General features: G+C 38.3%; 1 protein-coding gene across 1 annotated transcript in view; it reads right to left on the minus strand.

Annotated features, from left to right (window-relative positions):
• The window catches only part of LOC143211224 (uncharacterized), a 392,388-nt gene that overhangs the window by 153,457 nt on the left and 218,007 nt on the right, over positions 1 to 20,924 (minus strand). The window lies entirely within an intron of this gene.

Consider the following 20,924-nt stretch of genomic DNA (forward strand, 5'->3'; position numbering starts at 1 on the left):
TATTTGGCTCCTGTGTCCTGAAATCTCAATGCGAACATTTTTTATTTTGTATAAAGATCCGCAGTCTAGTAATTAAATTTTGCAGTAAGTGGAATAGTCTCGTAAATACCACACAACCCGCTAAATTTTTTTCATCAGAACATCAAAGATGGAAGCAGAGTAGGGCAATACTCAACTAATATTTAAAAATGACTAATAGTTTTTTTAAATGTTAGTCATAGCAAAATAGTCATTAGTCAAAACTTTTTGATTAGTTAGTGATAACTAATTAATAATATGAATGTATATTAATCGCACAATACTGACTGATTACTAAAGATTGATGACCGATCATCAACTACTAATTCACTAATAAGCAATAGCTAACGATTACTTAGAGCTGTGACTAATCATTTGCCATTTAGTTATCACTAACTAATCAAAAAGTTTTGACTAATGACTATTTTGCTATGACTAAAATTCAAAAAGACTATTAGTCATTTTTAAATATTAGTTGATTATTGCCCTAGTCTGGATGGAGTACTGTTGGAACAAATTACAGGAAAAGAAAACTACAAGTAGTGTAAATCCGGCACTAGCCAGACACAGCAGATGAGTCGTCTGCGCCATTTCATTTCGGTTCTACGAGCTGTAATTCGTCAAATAAACCAAGGAAACCGGAGATTTTATTACCCGGCGATACTGTGCGTTCTCCAGAGATAATTAAACACCATAGAGTTTTTATTTTACCATTAAAATCGAGTGGTCTCGTAACCCAGTCGAATCCAGTAGTATCGAGCGATTAAGCTCTCATTTCCCCGGTAACGATCCCATCCGGACATAGTTTATTTTCCGTGATCCCTGTCGGAATACTTCGGCGAAGAACGTAATATTGGTGAATGAATTTCCGCGTGGCCCCGAACAATACAGTTCCGTGATCCACGAACGATCGCGTGCGTGTTTTAATGTCTGCCAGGAGAATCACTGTTCTTTATTACACCGCGATACCGCGGCGGCGTGTCTGTTATTTCACCTAACGGGGGGTAGTTTCCTCGTTACCAACGCGCTTGTGCGCCGGCACGTAGTTTCCGAACGAAGTCTCTGGAGATCACGAGCCGATGATACTCGCGAGACGCTGAGTGCCCGCGGTTTGATACTTTTACCGACCTGGACCACGGATTCTTCGGGCTCTCTTCGAGCATTTTCTACCTCCGAAGTTGTCCACCTTTGAGCCCGTGTAATCCAGGCTTGTTTTCAATCAGTCCCTGAGTGGATTAGAAACAAATTGCTTTGTGGAAACTCATGCCCCGACGCGAACATCTTTCAGATAAGATCAGGCAGATTGAATCAAGAGGGTGAAAAGTTCTCGCTAATATCATTTATACTCTCATTAACGTATACATAGTAACCGACGTCGATCAAAAGTTTACCTAGTATGTAATTTTACACTGTACCATAGTTATTTTCGCCTTCTTGGTGCGTTTTAATATAAGCGTGGTTTTTAAAAAGTTTTTTTAATATATTTTTTAAATATTTATTTGCTCCAAAATTTCTTTGAGAGAGCTTTTATACATTTATCTGGATTAACGTTTCCACCGCGTTAACTTGTAACAGCTTCTCTGCCGTTACGATGCATTAGTATTCCGAGCAATCGGCGTTACAGCAACAATTTATTTGCCACAAAACAGCTGGGCTGGTGGTCATTGAATAACATTCTTACAGCCGAGTTTATATTTCTTCAGGTGGAGGGCTATAGTGAACCGTGGTTTTCTTGGACGTGCTTTACGTTCGAATAAACAGGCAGCGTGCAGAAACGAAGAATAAACATGCATTTATTTCGCCAAGTGGTTTCACTGTGAATTTCACCGAAAAATGTTGCGAACTGCACAAAGGGAATCGTATAAATATTTCGCGCACACAGAGCACAATGCTATGCTGGCTTGAACGCGAAACAAACTGGAATATTTTATTAACGATGGCGCAGATGGGGAGGAGGTGTGGTGGGGTCTCCATGACATAAAAGAAATCAGAAAGGAGAACGTATTCGGCGAGGTAGCTTTCGGAGAGAATTATTGCCTCCTGCCGAGGTACGCCTTTTTCTAAGCAACAATGTTACCTGAGAGAATGGGGCACCGTGAAATTATGGTTTAATTTGCATCCGAAGAATGGCCTTTTCCCGTTCCCAGACACTTTTCAATTACTTAAAGTACTCGCCGGAGTTGCAATAAAACATACAATTATACGGATTTGCACGTTTACAGAATCATGACACAAAAATTCATGGACTGCATAATTTAACGCGCTCCCGTCGAATACAAAATCTAATATTTACGCGAATCTAGCAGAACAGTTCGTTCATCGACTTTATTTATTTCAACGGTAACTGTTTTATTTTTTTCCCGCAATTTTGTGTTTTGTTAGGTAAATTAGCAAGGCATTAGCAAGTCTTTTTCTTGCTCTACAAACCTATCTGCTTCAATTTTTCGAGTTAATTAATTTTAATCAATTTTCAGGGTTTTTTTCAATGAAAGTTCCAGGCGGCAGAAAAATTCATTTTCTGCTCGACATCTCACTCAAGTTGTGTAGCACCCAATACATAGGTGTGCACTCTACAGATCAATGATCTATCGTACACAGTAACTAAACTATTTTGAATGTGAATATACAATAGATTAAAAATGTAAATAGGAGTAGGATAGTCGGACAAAAAATTATGGAAATGGCTGAAGACGATAAATAAAAGTCAGAATATCGCAGCATAATCATCCGGGAGATATTTATGTAAATAGATCATGCGAAAACTGTGGACGTACTTATTATACTGCACCGGTGCAGATTAAAAGCAGCGGCTTTTAATTTTGAGCACGCGGAACACGCTTTTTCGGAGATTCTTTTTCCCCGTCAGACGGACTCTGCCATTTTTCAGTAGAACAGTTTCGCATGGAGCGGAATTTATCACGCGGCGTCGTTTTTTCGGTGAAACAAGAAGTATTTGCCCGGGTCCGGGTTGTCGCGATAGCGGAAACCGTGGTCGGTGAAAAATTCGGTCGATACTCCGGCGAGAAATTTGATGCTGATTTCCCAAACGGCTCGGCTAATCTTCCCCCTTTGTTATCGAGCGGGGTTTTTTGTCAGGGCAGGAATTTATGAAAGCCCTGGGTACTTGTTGCTTTTGTTGGCTCCACCGCCATAATGTCGACCGGGCGCAGCTTGTATCCCGCTGTCTTTAATAATGAAGCCTGATAGTGTCATTAAATATTTCTCGGGAGAGTAACGAGTCAAAGTCACGATGCTAATTTAGGGGGACGTATATTGATCGGCGAACTTTTCCGCTTTGTGGTCTGCCTTCCAGCGTCTTGCTCTACTTAAATACTATTCAACCTGACTCTACTGAAATTAACCCAAGGTATTTTAATTTCGTTCAGTTTTTAAAGAAATTATGGAAGATAATCTGTTGCCGACTAATGTGTGGCGTGTACTAATTTTCCTCTGGTCTTTGGTGGTTTACATTTTCTGATTACTGCAAGTTTCAAGCCGTATTTTCCTTCTCGAGCTGTCAGGAAACGTAAATTATTATTTATAATCTCGTAGCCCGCGTATTCGTATGAATAAGTAACTGGGTCTGACTAGTGGAAGGATATTTCACTTAATCCGTCTTAATGAAAGCTGTTGGCAGAGAATTATCTCCTTACGTTGAACTTTCCACAGGAAATGTGCGAATGTAGTTATACTATGTCCTACTTAATCCTTTTCACTGTCGACATTTATTTATAATTAGACTTCTAGTCGTGGACTGTGGGTTTTGATTATTAATAGTTTCATGGCTTGAAATTGCTGATCTGGTAACCCAAAAAGGAGAACGTGTGTACACGTGTGTGTCTAGTCGTACATTACACTAATTAATCCTTTGTAACAAAGGCGCCTGTTACGGAAAGGCCAAAGCTCTTACGCAAAATTCTTCACTGGATTTTTTAAACCATGCCTCGCCTGACTAGCACGGTAGCATTCTACTTAATCCTTTGTAACGAAGGCTCCTTTTTAGCCATTGTAAATCCTTTGGAACATTTTTCGCTGTTTCGTTGGCTCTGCCATAAAGAAAAAGAACGTAAACTCCAAACATCTTCGTGAAATATTCATAATCTCCCGAAGGAATTAACTAAGAATATAGAATTTCGTTTAATGTCACTTTCTTCGAAAACTATTCATCGATCTGTACAGTAAATCACGTGCAGTGAAAATGTTGCATAAACAAGACAATTCCTGACAGCCGTAACATTTCATCAAGATCCGAATTGCGAGCCATCGCGTCGCGTGACCATTACCCAACCTCATTACGCGAACAGATCAGCTGGAAAATCGTCTAACCAGCCAATTTTTGCTCGATATAAATCACATGCAGTTGGACTGCGTGTTAGATCCGACGGCGTGACATCGATAATCCATAAGCTCGCTAAGTACATACATCTCTGCGACGTTGCCGATACGATCGTCCGGTTTGACAAACGATCACGCAGTTGTTCCTTTCGATTTTCCCGCAGTTCTCGAACGTAGTCCGTATTTCAGTCTCAGAAGATGTACAGAAATGAACGCTGTAGCTAGATTGAAACAAACGTCGCGGAAAGTTTCTGCTGTAGAGATAGGACTTGAAGACGACCGTCACCGATTAATCACAACTAAGTTGCGCAATGTAGTCTCACCTCGGACCGTGTAATCCCAACCGGACGAACCTGGCAAACAGCTGAAATGCGCGCGAACCGCTGACAAATGTCGGTTGTTCATACGTGACGGCGAAACCATGGCAATTCCCGCGCATTTGTATCCGGTATTTACGACTGACCGGCGTTTGGCCGACGATGAATGCGTGCCAGCGGCTTCCGAGATCCAGAAAGATGACAACGTGATGTACGAGCCGTTACTATTAAATAAATTCGTGAACCGTGAGCCGACGACCACGTGATATTTGCGATGCAATCGGACGAAATACGGACAGACGCCATCCTTCGGCGTTTCGCGGTCACGCCGAGGCACGCGCAGCTACGGGATCCCAAACCGCGAATACAAATTTCTGCTTGACGATAATTCATGCTGCCACCCTGCCGAATCTTATCCGGGATAAATTCAATCCTTCTGTTCCCGTCGTTTCGACGAATTTCCATCGGCGGGATATATTGGGAACGTCGGGTATCAAGCTCGTTTGGCATTTTCGAAAATGAGGTGATAGGTGTAGTTTCCGAGGTAACTTTCAATTTTTCCATTGTAATTTTAAACAGACGGGTTTGAAGAAAGAAATATTACGAGTGAAAGACATTAAAGAGTTGCTGTAGAACGGAACGACGCAGTCAAATAGAATTGAATTACCTTAAGGAGTCGCATCCTCGCGCGATTGATGAGTTCCCATGAAAATTGTACTTTAAATCTAGAAGATAAGATATACGGCAGTGTATCTGCGAACAGGCACAGCGAAATGAAAGGAAAATAAAGTGAAATGATGTGAGAGGAGTGAAGAAATAAAAGTAAGGAAAGGGAAATGATGTGAAATAAAGGAAAGATAAGAAAATGTTCGGGATAAAGGAGTAACGAGGGTGTAAACTAATTTATCACGTAGTATTATGAAAATATTTTCCATATAGTCTGGCTGTTGTATATATTTTACTTGAATTTTTAACAACACATAAGCACAATGTTGGGCAATAAATAAATTTATTTAAATAAATAATCATTTAAATAAAAATTTAAATAACAAGTTATTTGTTATTTGGATATTCAAATAGAAAGCAAAAATAATTATTTATTATTTGAGCAAGTCTAAATAGAATTATTTCAGATAAGATCAGGCAGATTGAATCAAGAGGGTGAAAAGTTCGTTTCTAAAGTTATTATTTAAAGTAATAAAGTTAATTGTTGTTTACAAATACAATTTCAATTATTATTTGTATTGACAAATAATAGATTAAATTGTATTTTTTTGTAAGCAGCTGGGCCCTCCGGACGGGCCCGACCACTGGCGGTATACCTGAAAAGGTTGCTATAGCAAACAAAAAACACGAACGTGTTCATTATATATACAAAAAATACAAGAAATAAGAGAAGACCAAAAACTATCTATTTGATTTCCACCTCAATCCAAATAATAAATAATCTTTTATTTGCAAATAAGAATCAATAGACCACTTTTGGAATTATTTAAATTACTTTTGCTTAAATAAAAAGTTTAGTTATTATTTGCAATTAAAATCACACGTTTATCTATTATTTAAAATAACATGTTTGCCCAACACTGCACATACGAGTCTAATATTATTGTATAGCTATCTTACAGAAGTTCTCTCCACTGCAGATTTTTCTATGTCTGATGAATGCCGGGATATTCTACTGAATTCCACATGAATCATTCGGAGTTTTGACTAGTTAGACTATTACAGCTAGATCTTACTAAGTCCCTTACAAATCCAAGCATTGTGTGGCTGAGCATAGCAGGGGGCTATTCTACTTAATTCCTTACTCTATCTTCTAACGTGTTCCCCTAATATAGGAGTATTCTACTGAAAGTCTCATGAGCTCCGGTCTTATTGAACTGCCTAGTACAGGTCCATTCTACTCGGGTCTTACAATTGACTATATATTACGTGTGCCTAGGGATGGGATCTTCCACTGACAAATCTCATTACTCGACAGCAATTCTTGATGATAAACTTTTTATAAAATTATATTTCCATAGCAATTTCTCTTGTCTTGGTTTCGTAGCTATAATTCCGCAGTTAATGGTGAAATAGATTTTCTGTTAAGTTCTACAGAATCGTCACGAACGTATTAACTAGTTCATCAAGATCGAAGGGAAACATTACGTGCGTCGTCAGTCAATTACCAAGGACAATTTACTTGATAATTCCGAACGCCAGAATCCATGCAATCAAGTCGGATTAATTATCTCGGTAGAAGCAGCAGTATTATTCGGCCTTGATATTACACGTGTGTTCGTGCACGCCAGACACGAATTTAAATTTCCTAGTGGCGGTAATTCAAGTTTCTCGGCGAATGAAATGTTATCCAGAAACGACTAAATCGCTATACTTTCTCGACACGTCGTTTTGCCGAGTTTACGACGTTCGATTATCGCGGACGCCAGGAATTGCAGTTGAATGTATTGGATGCTGAAGGATAACGATGGAAATGTACAACGCCCGCGCTACTGCCATCTATTTGGAAAACGGATAACAATATATTACGTCGGGCTTCCAACATTTTTCTGAGCTAGAATATTTTAAAAGGGATCTTTGGCTTGACGAGAATCTATTGCTTGCAAACCTTCCAGCTGAAAATAGTTTTTGTTGCTCCTGTTCGCATTAGATTGTTGACAAAAATCCATCTTACTGAATTAGATTTATTTAATTCGTTTTAATTATTTATACGTTCATAGCAAAGCATTTATACATTTTCCAATAGGAATAACGAGATCAAATATTAATATTATTTATACGCAATAGCATCAAATCTAATTATTAATCAAATATCAGGATTAAATTTTATTATCGATCGAACAGCAGAACTAAGAGGATTAAAATACAAGGCTGTAATAATATAACGTAATAAGCAAATTACTGTATTGTTTGCGAATATAAACGATGCATTAATTCACATAAATAGACCGCGGATATCTCTAGATTTAAAGCTAATATTACTGAATACACAATTCAAGAAATTTCGTGAAATACATGAATGAATGAATTAATTTCAAAAGAGCTCGCAAAGTTTATACATAACTTCGATTTTCATCGATTAGCTTTCAAGAGGGTAGGCCACCTTTCCCCAAGGAAGTTTCAGTTGAAAAATTAAACATTTCAAGGAGTTATATAGTCAAATGCTCGCCATTTCATCGAGACTCAATATTTTGAAAAGTATCTCGGGTACTTGTCTAGATTAAATAGAAGAGAGTATCCACTCAAAATTTCGAGCGAGATGGACGAAAACTATGAAAGTCACTTAGCCCACCGAAGAGAGGTTCGTCCAAAACCTTCAACTGATAATGTCGGCCATACCGCCGCCATTTTGTCAAACAAAAGGAACTAGAATATCTCAAACTTCACACATTAAAACTGCAATAGAGAAACTTTTTAATTCAACCTTCCATTTTCGAAACAAAAGAAAAAAATTCTGTAACTATTGTTTTCAAGGCAGAAAATAGCAAACAGGACTCCCGTAAGACGACTGCATTTAGATAACCCAAATTCAGTGGAGCGTTCTTTGGTTCAGTTAGTTCTATTAACAACCAACATTGCAGAGATGCCTTATATACAGACTCTTTGTCCTTTTCCGTCGTACCGACGCCATACTCCAGGGAACTACAATAAAATTCTCAACATTCTTCGTGTTGGTCGCACGGCTGTGCGCGCTCCACAGAAAATTAAAAAATTCCACAATGATCCCGTTTACAGTTGGACAAAGTCGCAGCGTGGTTCGGTCTCCTTTAAATCATTCGAACGCGATCGATCAGCCCAGACAAATCGCAGGACCGAGTCTGATACGAGTCGAACCGTCGCGCCGACGGCCACGTTATTGAGCCAATTTCTTTCCCGAATCCGTTCGCGGCTTCTCTCCCCCGTGAATAATAGACTAGAGCGTGGTCAAATATTAAACACCATTTCACTCTTGCCAAAGATTTTTATAGACACTTATTTTAAAGATGTTGGACAAAATGAATCTTCTTTTTACGGAACCACGTTGTCTCGCGGTCTGTGAAATCGCTTCCCAGGGTTCTGTTAATCGCGTTTTTCTTCGGCTGGAATAACAGAGGGTTGTTACTACCCCTTAGCCACAACCCCCGAGGCTAGGAGCGTGTAAATGGGCCAAAGGCTCCCGTCGGTATATCGGTTTTGAGTGTCCTTCGGCTGTCTGAAGCGTATTTCAGGAGCTGTTCACGAGCGAAGGACCTGGGGACCTCTTTCGCTCTCCGCGAACAAAACGTTCTGTTCAATGAGCAGGCTACTGGGTCAGATCTTCCACGCGATCTAGGCTCACTCGATTTCCTCGGATCCTGGATCGCTCTGTTGCAGCCAATGGATTTTTCCGTTGAGGGAATACTCGGATCCCGAGCCAGCGAAAATAGCTGATTTTAGGGAATTTTATTTTAATAGCATGTACAGGGTGTCACACGTAACACTTTTCACGATTTTTCAATAAAGTGCTTGCGATAATCTGACGAAAATATATTTTAAACAGAAGTCGATCAGTTTTCGATTGGCTATACATTGCCAATGAAAAAGTTCGAAAATTTTTTTTTAAATTATTGCCGAGGCCACCTTCATTTTTTAAAATGGTACTTCAAGGTCATCCGAACGTCATGGTATACTAGGTCGTTGAATTCGTCTTGATACAGGCTACAATACTGTTAAGTCAAAAATACCAAGTGCCATTTAAAAAAGTGAAGGTGGCCTTGGCAATACTAAAAAAAAGTTTTGAACTTTTTTTATTGCAATGTATAGCCAAACGAAAACTGATCAACTTTTGTTTAAAATATTTTTGTCAGATTATCGCAAGTACTTTAATGAAAAATCGTGATAAGTGTTACGTGGGACACCCTGTATATATACAGTGTTTTTTAAATAGTATGTTTTCAGTGATCGCAATGAACTTTGAGGAGTCTCAGAGACGTGTTCGTTTTTGAATAGAATTAAATTATAAAACTATGCAATTCATATCGTGCCTTTTTCTATTAAAAAGTATAATTAAAATTTATCTAAAACATATTTCTCTAAAGAAATTAAATTTTTTCCTCGATTTTTAGGATTCTAGTTCACGCAGCGAAATATTTATGCACCAAATGCATTTTGCTACATTCAAATTGGATTGCTAGGTATTCGGTTATCTCGCTAAGAGCGACGCATGTGGCCCAGTTAATCGTGTCGTTTTGTAAATAACCATTCCTGTTAATGCGTAAGTAATTCAATATTGAAGTCACTGTTGCATTATTTGTTTTACGCAATAGTTTGAGGTAATTGCGAGATATTCTAAATTGACTTAGTATTAATGAGGTAAACACAAACACGGTGGAAAACGGACGGATCTGTGGTAAACGGGTAGCTAACGGGGTATGATACACTGCGAATTTCCATGCCAAGTAGAAACAGATAACCGCAGTCAGACAGAGCATTTATTTTTGTAAAAGCGGTCTCGTGGCTGTCAGTCTGTCCAATTTATTGCTTATAAAAGCTTCGCGTTATGAAGTACCATTTTATGTTTTCGATTTTATGCGCGCTACCCCTTACGATGATAAAGTTAGCAATTCGTAGGCCAATATTTTATTGGTGCATCCACTTCAAAGTAAGCAAACTTTGAGTGAAAAAAGACTGGAACATTAACTGAAGCTTATATATATATATATAAATTCTGAAATATTTCAAATTATTCTTTTGTAATTGCAGATAATTTATTTTTCAGATAATGTTCATTTTTCAAATATTTCGGTACGTACAATTTTTAACAATAATATTATTATTATTAATTTAACACTAATATTATTATTATTATTAGATTTTCATAGATGTCCATCATTCATAGATTTTCTAATTGTAGAAAAGAATATTGACTATATAATTTTATTTTTATAATTGTAGAAAAGAATGGTGACTATATAATTTTATTTTTCTAATTGTAGAAAAGAATATTGACTATATAATTCTATTTTTCAAATTGTAGAAAAGAATGGTGACTATATAATTGATTAATGAAGCTGTACTGTTTAAAATTCAACCATTGAATTTTATTGTCAAGTCGGGCACGAACTTACGCAGTCATCTGATATTATTCTAATGAAAGGCGAATATCTAACGTGATCCCATCGCGACAGCATACTTTCGGCCAGTAGAGTAGGTAAGATTCATTTATAGGCGTTGTTACTCCGTGACGCCCCTGGCCTTTTTTAAACGAAATAATGCGTTTCCTCTTTACGGTCTGATGGAGTTTTATGATACCACATCCTCGTACAACGTCTCTGGAGTTTTTATCACACCGTAAAGGAGGAAGCATATTATTCCATTTAAAAAAAGCGAAGGTGCTCGTCGTATCTTGAAAGCATCTTCACTTGCTGCGAACTTTACAACGAGGTTACTTTTTGTGCACGTTCGTTTCTATAATTTTATACATTCGAAACTGTGCTAATGTTTTCTACTGATTTATGAATTTTTATTATTTTTCTTCTCCAAAGTGGTGTTCTTTTCACGAAGAAATTATTTTACAGGAGACAGAGGTATCGATTTCATAATGCCTTCGAAAATATCTCGCCAGACCTTTTACTTGTGATAAAGATAACATTCTGCAGCCTCATAAAACATTTTTCATCCTCATTTGAAAGGTCGTGATGCCATGCTGGTGTCTCAGTGAACATCGACAATATTTATAACTCTAATTTCGGAGTAGAGTTTCCCGAACACCTGATTTCTGTGGTAGAAAAGGTGGTTCGATTCATTCGACTACTGGTGTGCCACAAGGGAATCGAGTTTCACGCCGATGGAATCTTATTAAATATTTTATAGCGGTCTCGGGAGCGGCTCTGGCGTCGCTTTGACGATATCGTTCTGAAAATGTTGCTTCGCCAGACACATGGGATCTATTCAAACGGTCACGTGATAATGGATCGCGCGTGGAATACATTCACGCAGCGAACACGATCCCCTTTCACCGTGTTGTAAAGCCCGCGAACGAAATCTCCGAGGAATGGCGGAATTCTACTTTCTGTCGGCCGTTTTAAAAAGGGACAGATAACACTCGGATCGTCTCTGCCGCATCACTCTCCATCATTCTCACTCTCTCTGACTCTCTCGCGCCCTCTCGCGCTCTCTCGCACTCTCTCGCTCTCGGTTTTGCGAACTTTCGCCTCGCCCGACTGGAATCCTGATCTTCGCCGCCTTCGTAGTTCGTGATATTTTCATTCGCCGTTGGTAGAATTTCTCCTATGAGCTCATGCGATCCTCAAACTCGTACGATTCTACGTCGGAATGCACCGAAACCGTACGACTTTGCATTCCTATCGATTCGACGAATTTTTTGCAAACAGGAGATTCCGTTCTTATTTATTGTTATCGGACGTCACGCGGAAAATTAAAAACTATTACTGCTGCCACCTGAATTACTGTTGTCTGGACTGTAAGCTTTAAGAAATAAAAGGAGTGAGTTTGCATTCTAAGTAGAAAAGCCGAGGAATGATCAGACACAATGGAAAAGAGTCTGGAGAATAATATTCAAGTGGCTGATACTGCTGGAAGTAATTAAAACATTTTTATGGAGCAGTTGAAAAGGAGCAATGGTCAGACTTCGTGAAGAAGAGTCTGAAAATGTTATTTTGTCAATAGATTGTATTGTTTGAAATAGTTGAAGCATACTTTTGTACTTTAAAATGCATCAAAATGATTGAAATGATATTCCAAGTAGAAAAGGTGAATAATGGTCAGACACTCTGTTAATATTCTCAAATATTAACGTTCCACTGAATATTTTTGTTTAAATCACATTTTCATTATACGAAATAAAGTGAAAAATCCGAAGTGCATTTTAATTCAGCAGTTTCGTACTGGAGCCTGTTTGTTTTCTGGGAAACGGATATAATAAAAGTGTAACCAACCGCAGTTTCTGTAAATTCGTAATCGTCCATCATCAGAACAATAGTTCATGGAAGGATTAGCAAATGAAACGAGTTCTTTGAAAACCAGCTGAAAACACCAACATCAGTGGAAGCTAAGCTTGTCAGCGATAATAAATTACTGTGTATAAATTACAGAGGAAAGAAAGGGTTGTAAGAAGAATCGTTTCTCACTTCAACCAAAAAGAGAAAAAAAGAACGGGAATGATGTTCCCTGTCTTCAGACTGAATTTTCTTGCATTTCCGCAGCGAACATTAGAAACCAAGAGTTGGGTCAACCTGACGAGGGTTTTTTGCCAGGTTGTTTAATCTTCAGTGTCACTATAGAGGAACGTGTGCTGGTTAGGCACAAATTTTGTGCAATTTTGCGACTCGGTTGGGTACATGTTCTTGGCTGGAATCTTTATATTACAAGGAAAAAAGATTCTACTGACCAGACAGTTTTATTCCTTTGACCAATTAACTCGTCCGCCTCGATGAAGGTATCTTCCTTTTTGAAAGGGATGCTGGGGGAAATTCTATTCATTCGTGGAGAATTTTGGGGAACCCTCGGACGTTCATTGTGCTGATAATTTGGGGCATTTTTAGCAACGTTGATGCACTATGGCTGTCTCCTGACAAGTGAAATGGACTAATTTTTGAAGGACGTTCTTTAATTTTTAAAGGTACTTCAAACTTTCAAATTCCTTATATTTCTTCTTGGAAATTATTGAAGATAATGTTTTGTGTAAATCATGAGATTCTTGAAATATTGGGTTCAACATGAACATGAATAAATTTCATGGAAATAATTCCAAACAAAAATAAAATTTCCACGGTTTATATGAGTGTTAAAAGGTGTACACAATAAATTTGTAGAAACCAGTAGTGAACAAACGGTTAACAAATTTTAATATTTAACAGAATTGCTTTTGCAAACAGTATCAATAAATGAAAACGCAGTTGCACACAATGCAATATGAGTCAAGAAAGAAGCGAAGCTATTAAATCTGTTGAAAAATTTCATAGTCCATTTAATTGTGTATGTTGTTTTATGATTGAGGGTTCGATGCTGAATTTTTCATTGAATGCAAAGAGCTTTCCCGTGGAATGTTTGTCTCTCTCGTGTTGGTAAATTGTGTGAACGATCGGCTGAAAGAGGTGTTAGGAAAGTTTTCCATGGCAATGGAACTGTTACGGTGTTCAGCGAGTCGTTTGTCATTCCCGATCTCTCCCGTTGCCAATATTCATCCCTTTCACGAAGTTCAATGTGGGTCACGAAATGTATGCGATCAAATATCCGCCGCGGGAGAAATTGCTGCAATCAACGTCTCAATAAAGGAACACCAGGATCCTTGACCGTTTTTCCTGTTCTTGGCTGATTTTCCTGGTTAGTCTTCTTACAATCACGAACCTAACTCTCTCTCAGCAAACTGGCTTCGTTGAGATATTGATTAATATTTCATGCTTCTATTCGAGCCCATCCACTCCACTTTAAATGATTGGAAAACGAAACGAATATTTAGATCTTTGTAATTTCTTAATTGTGTAATATGTAATTGGTTTATTTCATCCACAAGTGATCGATCCAGTGGATGCATTTTCATTTTTATTCTACAACAAGAATAATATTAGCATAAATGAATTGTAAATTGGAAACCATTCATTTAAACTGACCTAAAAATTTATTCCCGGACAGCTAACGAAGCGATGTTCCTACCATTAATTACAACATATTGTGATTTGATCTAATTGTAACTAAAATGAACTGATAATACGGCGAAACGATTAATTCCTCAGTGAATCTAATTGTTATTTAATTTATAGTGCGGCGGATGTTGGATTAACCAGTGAGTTTCATTGGGGACTATAAATTAGCTCTGGTTGGAGATAAATAAAAATGTGAACCTTTAAGTTAATTTGATCCGATTACAAATCGAATGTCGTTCTATAGGACAAAGAGCGATCACAGTAATAAATAATAGCGGCTCGCGTGACATTAGGTGTACATAAAGTGGGTGTCAATAGCGGTTCATGAAAGATGAGAGATTTCGCAGATAAATCAGCGGCTTATTGGTCCGCCGTATTTTTGCGGATGCGTGAAATCGATTCGATTTTATTCGATTCGACGAAAACCGGCCCCACGTTCAATGCGATATGCGCAACCATGTCCAAAGAAATTCCAATTTACACCGGGTATCGAGAATGTGACATATGGACGAGCCGTGTTTAAAAACGGCTGCACCACAGGCTTACCAATTACCTGTGTCAATAATTTTTGCGGCTATCGATGTCGACTGGAATTCGAATCTCCAAGGTTTACGAGCTACATTCGATCAATATAGTCGGTATACACTCCACGCTTTATTGGACGAGACTACCATTGACAGTGTAGCTTTCATGACTCAATAAATCCCGGAATTTTTTCGACCTTCTACGTATGACGCTCTAAAAACGAATGTTGCAGCTACATTCTGAACTCTGTTAATCCATATAAACTTCAATAGACCTTAATCAACTTGTTTTATATTCAATATTACCAAATGTTTCAAACCAGTCTTTATTTTATGTTGAATACAGGGTGAGTCACGTAACGTTGCCACCTCAAATATCTGTGTTGTTTTTAAAGGTACGTCAAATGTCTGAAGGACAAAGTTGAATGGTAAAATGGGGATCATACGATACCATAAAAATTTTTGTTTTTACGTAATTGTTTTTTGAGATATAAAGGTCACCTACATTTTTTAAAATAGAAACACCTACTCTCTGTATCATGAATCGATAGACTATTGAATTCTGAGTAAAAATGTATTGACCTCCACATGTCCTAAACCTAATAGTTAACGAGATATTATCCAAAGAATTAAAAAATGAAGGTGATCTTCATATCTATAAAATAATTACATAAAAAGAAAATTTTCTTTTGGTATCGTATGGGTCCCATTTTATCATTCAACTTTGTCCTTCAGACATTTGAGGTATCTTTTAAAAAACAACAAAGATATTTGAAGTGGCAACGTTAGATGACTCACCCTGTATAATACTACCTCTTAAAGAGAGCTTTGTCTATCGTTAATAAAATTAAGGTTTTATTCAAGAAGAAAGTTAATGAAACGTATTTAAACAAAGTTTTCTCGTAAACATAAGCGTGCAGCAAACTTTCCCGCAGACACCGTATAAATATCCGTCGTCTGACGAACGCAGTCCGAATCCACTCGATACAGCTTGTGTTATATTCAATATTACCAAATGTTTCAAACAAGTCTTTACTTTATATTCAATATAATACTACCTCTTAAAGAGAGCGTTGTCTATCGTTAATAAAATTAAGGTTTTATTCAAGCAGAAAGTTAATGAAATGAATTTAAACAAAGTTTTCTCGTAAACATAAGCGTGCAGCAAACTTTCCCGCAGACACCGTATAAATATCCGTCTTCTGACCAACGCAGTCCGAATCCACTCGATACAGCTTGTGTTATATTCAATATTACCAAATGTTTCAAACAAGTCTTTACTTTATATTCAATATAATACTACCTTTTAAAGAGAGCATTGCCTATCGTATATAAAATTAAGGTTTTATTCAAGAAGAAAGTTAATGAAATGTATTTAAACAGTTTTCTCGTAAACATTAGCGTGCAGCAAACTCTCCCGCAGACACCGTATAAATATCCGTCGTCTGACGAACGCAGTCCGAATCCACTCGATACAACTTGTGTTATATTCAATATTACCAAATGTTTCAAACAAGTCTTTATTTTATATTCAATATAATACTACCTCTTAAAGAGAGCGTTGTCTATCGTTAATAAAATTAAGGTTTTATTCAAGAAGAAAGTTAATGAAATGTATTTAAACAAAGTTTTCTCGTAAACATAAGCGTGCAGCAAACTTTCCCGCAGACACCGTATAAATATCCGTCTTCTGACCAACGCAGTCCGAATCCACTCGATACAGCTTGTGTTATATTCAATATTACCAAATGTTTCAAACAAGTCTTTACTTTATATTCAATATAATACTACCTCTTAAAGAGAGCGTTGTCTATCGTTAATAAAATTAAGGTTTTATTCAAGAAGAAAGTTAATGAAACGTATTTAAACAAAGTTTTCTCGTAAACATAAGCGTGCAGCAAACTTTCCCGCAGACACCGTATAAATATCCGTCTTCTGACCAACACAGTCCGAATCCACTCGATCTCATCTCGCCAACAACCAGACCCTATAACATCATGTTACAACTTTCGATGATAGGTGGACCAATAAAAGTGGGTGTAACCGTCTCGACACCATAAACTTGCCAAATCATGTCCGGAAATAATTGCGAAAATACTTTGGCACGTGTTACGCGGGGTTCGCGTTTCACCGAGCCGCTACGGGGAGGGCGTAGTTGCGCTCCGGTTTACGGCGTCTCGATAAGAAACCCACGGAGACAATGAAATATTATGGAAGGCTGTAGCGACGCCGGGAATTTATAAACGTCAGAGGCCGCGCAGCTAATGTCGACCGGTTATCGATAGCTGCCGGTAATTGGTTGCGCGTAAGGATAATTCCAGTTCTTTCGGCCGGCTGCTATCAACAGCTGCGATCAGCCTCGCTATTTATAGCGGGGCGGTATCTCGGGACGGAAACTTCGCCGCGAGTTACGCTTCCGAGCGGTGGTTCGGTTCGTACGCTAACGTAATCGAATACGAAACTGCCAAACTTCTGGCGACAGTTTCACGCACGAGTTCCTGCCGCTGTCAGCCTCAGTGACTCGCGGCCCGACCGCCTATCACGACGGCTTTCCAGTTTTTACGGGCGACGCACAGTGTTTTAAATCGGCGCACTGCGTCCCGTTTCAGCAACCTAACCGCACGAAGTTGCTGCACATATTTAATAAAATATTCCCTCGTGATGAGGTATGATACAGGATAAGTAGAACTCCCCTGGATTGGTCAGACAAAGTTACTCTTTTTTTTTATCCATACTCCATTCGTCGTAGCTCTTTTCTGTGTGCTATGAAAAAATCAGATAAAAACACAGTAAGTTTTGAAAAAGGATTCCGCTGTTTAATCTAATACTTTAAATGCAATAAATCAATCATTGCACAATACAATTTCTACACAATGATATTGTTTGTCATTATATCTTATAATTATACTGGGTGCTTCTTTCTTTGCAGAGTAGTGTATGTTCAAAAGTTAAACTTCACCTAAAAAGTGCAGCATAGTAGATTTAAATTGACGTATGGAAAATAGAGATTCGCGCAAATATCCAGTCATGATTTCGCGAGGGAGGGTCTTTAGGCAGTTTCGGAATTTAATGGTCTAAATGGAATGTTCCAGCAAGCGCCAGACAGTGGTAAGAGTTCCTATTAATCTAAGGGATTATATTGCGTCGCTCACGGCCCGAAATATAATATTGCGTAATATCTCAATGAGTCATTTTAACAGTGGCTCTTCAGCAGTGTTATGTACACTCGTAATGGATTCTGTGTTGAAACAATGGTGCAGTGGAAAGTTTCCCTTGTCCAACGGAGGCACCATAACTCCGACACTCTTGCGGTTCTCATTGGACGGCGGCGCATTGTCCATGACAAACGTTAGGGCGGACCTCGTCCACTTCGAACAGTGTTCTCACTCCTTTTGAATCTTGCCAGGGAGTTTAGCCACCAGTTCTCGACCGTTTCGATGAGAAAATTTCGTTTCCCGGGCGATGAATATTCATTCAGAATTGTTATAGAAAGGAGAACGACAAACAACCTCCTCACCATCTTCCACTTGCTTGAAAAATTGATTTTATAATGTCAATATGTAATTTAATTGCACCGTGTTATTTTGAAATATCAACAAAACAAATAGATGGCGCACACGAATACATATCGTAACATTCGAGGAATATTGGTAAACACGCGAGACGCTGTCAGCCATTGTGTTAAGTGATATTCTATCGAATTTGCTTTTCATAATTATTGCCAGGCATCGAGTTGCAATTTGATTCCGTTTCCCAATGTTTCACTGTAAATAAATATTGTCAGGAATACACCGAGGCCGACAGCGAATGGTTGAATTCAGTTTTCAAGAGAAAGAAATTCTGCCTGTTAGCTAGATTTCTGCTTCACAGGCTTTTATGTCCTCGCAGCTGTTTTCTCTCGGTTGGTATACAATTTTCTCTGCGCGTGGAAATTTTTACTTTTGCTGCAGAGAATTTCTTGGCGATTCAGAGCGGCGAAACAGAGAGAAGTTTGGGGTAATCGTATTATCCTTCGCCTGTGCATCAAAGCTGCCGGTGCATTGTCTATTGCCTGGCTGATTTCGTGTATATGTTCATGCTGTGAGAACAGGAAGATGTACAGCGTGATTTAGTACACTTGGACTATAGAATCCAACGTTTATTTTTGCTTAGAAACAATTATTGAAGCATTTAAGTGCATTAAGGCCACCACATTCTGTGATTTATATAAAACCCCGTTTTTTTACCACGCTTATATTAGCTTGCCGAGTTGTCGTTGTCGTTGTATGCGTCAAATCTTGTAATCGAATTTTAAACCACTTCCCGATGAGCTAGAGACTTGAAACTTTAAACATAGATCAGAACTGGATGACAATGCAATATTAAAAAACAAATTAAAAATTAACTGTGCGCTCAAGAGAAAAAATTTTTTATATTAGCCGTCACACCTCGTCGCGCGACACTCGCTAGTACGTCATCGCGTTCAGCGATCCCCACTCCGCGCGCCAGCGCTCCCTACTCCACTACGCGTTCCCACTCCGACTCATCCCCACTCCACTGATCCATTTCACACCGAAGGAGCTCAGTCAGTGTGGTATTCCGTTCATTCAGTTCCATTTCGGACAATTTCGGACTCCATCAAGAGACGTCGTCTCTCGGAGTCATTCTCTTATCTATCTCGCGTGTTTCCTTATGTTTCTTGCGTTTCTATATCTTACTATTTCATACGAGTATTACTATATCTTGCGTTCCACTTAAAAAAGACTATACAGTAGAAAATAAAAAAATATACAAATAAATTCTTTTTTTAAACTACGCTTATATTAAAATGTACTAAAAAGAAGAAAATAATTTTTTTAGACATTAGTGACTATAAATAAAAGCGTGGAGCGCCCTCGCAGATTACGTCGATATAGTTTAGCGCTCCACGCTTTTATTTATAGTCACTAATGTGTCTAAAAAAATTAATTTATAAAAAAGTTTTTTTTATATATTTTTTTTTGTTCATGTAAAATATTATCGTGAAAGTCAGACGACTAGATTGATTTTCTTAAATCAAGTAGAAGATACTCGCATATATCAGACATCATTAAATTCAGTAGAAACCGAGTAGTTGTGGACTCGGATTGTCATCTCAAGATCACAAATAGAAGAAGCTACAATTGAGCGTCCTCGAAGAAATCTGAGACTGCACCTCGTAGCTGTGACGTAAAATCGTCTTGCCACTGTTTGCACGAGAAGATTACGCGAAACTGTTTGCTGTTGATAGGCATTAAACCTTGGGACAGTAATACTTATCTAATTTATACAGTCTCCTTGCGAGCATCGTCGACTCTACTTGCGTCAATAGTAAAGCCCATAGAAACCTTATCATGCCACCTCGCGGGGAACTTCGAGCTGGTAACTGATATTCCCATCAAAGGCTGCACCAACGTCTTCGATACGCAACGAAAGTGAAAAAAAAACGACGAGCTGCCTGACAGTATTACGCCCGCCGCGGAAATATCTTGGCTCGAGCATTGAACGCGACGCAGAAATAAAAAGTATGAAGCTGCCGCTGAAGCTTTCTCTTCCTTGTCTCGCCGCTTTTAGAATTTTAATTGCTCCCGTGGCAGTACTTAACAGGGCGAAGCATTCGAAAATGTGCAAAATAGGGGTTTCACATATTTTAATAGACTAACGTTTCAAAAGTTCTACTGAACAAGTCCGACGTGAAATTTCAGAAAACTGACGACGTTCAAACATTTTCATCGTTAAACGGATTTTCTCAAATCTGATCTTCTCCCCTGGCGGCTTCGCTAAATATTCAAATTTGCGTACGGGTGTTTAATAAGATCTCGCGTCTCTTAACAGGGTCTTTTCGAAACGCTTTAACAATTTTCTCAATTTTCCTTCGAGAAACATTTTCATTTCTGGGATGTTTAATAAATTTCCAAAAGTTGTTCTGTCCGAGCGAAAATCGGCCGATGAATTTCGGAGACGGTATTTTTGAAATCACGAAACTCAATATCTGCTCCCGAGTATCAAGGTATGGAAGCAAAACACGCACTGTTCCTCCTGTTCGTGTTTATTTGGCCGAATAACGGTATTAAATCGGGAATTTTGTTATTGTTTGAGGAGAT

Source organism: Lasioglossum baleicum, chromosome 8, assembly GCF_051020765.1.
Source record: "Lasioglossum baleicum chromosome 8, iyLasBale1, whole genome shotgun sequence".
NCBI lineage: Eukaryota > Metazoa > Arthropoda > Insecta > Hymenoptera > Halictidae > Lasioglossum > Lasioglossum baleicum.